This window comes from Nannospalax galili, unplaced genomic scaffold, assembly GCF_000622305.1.
Source record: "Nannospalax galili isolate Female #2095 unplaced genomic scaffold, S.galili_v1.0 scaffold453, whole genome shotgun sequence".
Lineage (NCBI taxonomy): Eukaryota > Metazoa > Chordata > Mammalia > Rodentia > Spalacidae > Nannospalax > Nannospalax galili.
In genome coordinates this window covers 468,254-470,139 of record NW_008334081.1, presented here as the reverse complement: position 1 = coordinate 470,139, position 1,886 = coordinate 468,254, and positions in this window count along the sequence as shown.

Here is a 1,886-nt window from a genome sequence, read left to right as displayed (position 1 = left end):
CCGGCTTGTGCAAAACCGAGGGCTCCGGAGAGGAAGTTATTCTAACTTTTTTGGAAACTCTATCCCGGCTGGGTTGCTAAATAGCTGTCAGGAGCAAGGGCGGCGCGCTGATTGGCCACCATGGCCAGGGGCAGGACGAGTTCTGGGGCCTTCGCCGGCCGCCCCCGCCCCCCGGGGCCAGACTTTCAGTTTTGTCTCCTCTTTTCGGCCCTGACTGTGGCCGGCATCACCCATGCGGGGTCCGTGCGCTCCGCCTGCGCCTGTATCCCAACCGCCCGCCGCTAAGCAGCCGCCCTGACCCGTAGGCCCAGCGAGGCCTGGCTTTGTCTGAGCCTCATCGGGGAGATCTGGCCCTATCGGGTGCAGGGAGCAGGCGAGTCCATCCCAGATGTGCTCCGTGGAGTGGGGACGCAGCCGGGAATGTCTTGGGGCGCTCACTGAGCCCTAGCCACCCGCCGCGTTCCCGCCCTCAGTGAGTGGAACGTGCATGTGCATGCTGGGTGCCTGGACCCCGGGCAGGGCAGACACTGGTGTGCGCCCAGGGATGTCCATCCCCTCGGACTCGCCTCTAAGATGCGTGGAGACGCCGCCCTGCTCAGGCCAGCCTGTCAACTGGGGACCTCTTTTCAGTGGGGTTTTCCAGGGAACCCCGGCCCGACACCTTACCAGAGGCTTCACCCTAAATGCGTTGTGACTGGGATACCACAGCGAGCCTCTGCGGGAGCGCCCGGTGCCCGCCGCACCCGCCCACCTCGCCCTGCGGTGGGTGCTGGGCCGCAAGTTTGGGCGCCCAGCTGACCTGCGTGGCTCTGCTTCAGCGTCTGAGCTCCGAGAACAGCAGGAGGTTGACCCGGCCCAGCCTCTCCTGTGCTGTGCTAGTTGCGGAGCGATGGGCCAGGCCTCGGTGGGCGACTTCGCAGAACCAGGCCCGTCGCCATCTGGACGCCGAGAGCCAGTGCGTTTGAAGTACTTCGGGTCTTTGTTCGCCTGGCCGCTCTGGCTGAGGCCTGGAGGTGGTTTACAGCTTCCGTGCCTTTGAACCTATTCCCAGGTGACCCAGGCTCAACCAGGCGGGGCTGGAGCGGGGCTGTCAGGCGTGCCCCTGATCAAGGGCTGGCTGGGCCTTCCTATAGAAGTTGAGCCTGGGTCCGGGACAGCTCAGCCTCAGCAGCTCCTGGGGGCATCTGGTGGGCCACGAAGTGGGGCCTGCAGGCCGAGACCACCGCCTTAGGGAGCTGGGATGACTGAGTACCAGCACTTCTCCACCCTTTCTGAAGGCCTGGCTTTGATGGTCTTGGGGACTTTCCACCGTCCATCACCAGAGGTGTGCTCTGTGGATACCAGGCCCACCAGCAGGAGACTATCACAGTGCTGTTTGTAGTTCCTCGAGTAAGTCATTCAGTCCCAGTGCCCCGCCCAACTCAGCCTAACCACCCTCCTCCCTCCCTTCTGGGACCGACACATTTAATCCAGCATCCCAAAGCTGCTTTCCTCCTTTTCTTTAAAAACTCTGAAACATTCCAAGAAACAAAGAGAGCATCTGGGTCTCCACCCTCCTGCCTGCCCTTAGTGGCTTTTCCGGGGTGATTCCAGGTGGAGAGGTGGCTCCTCCCAACATGCCTTGCTGCCTCCTGGGGGTCAGAAGGAGCCCGCTAGAATTGCTGCTTCTTCATCACCCTGTATCACTCAGGATAGGGACCTTTGGGACCTGGACCGTTTTGGACTCTGGCTTGTATGACCCAGGTGACACTGACCCCTCTTCAAGCCCTCAGGCCATTTACCATCTGGAGTCTGCCAGTGCCCAGTCCAGCCAGTCAGGCCTTCCCTGTGTCTGAGTGTTTCTGAGTCTCACTGACTTCTCCTCCTCTCCTCCACCAGGCAGAGAA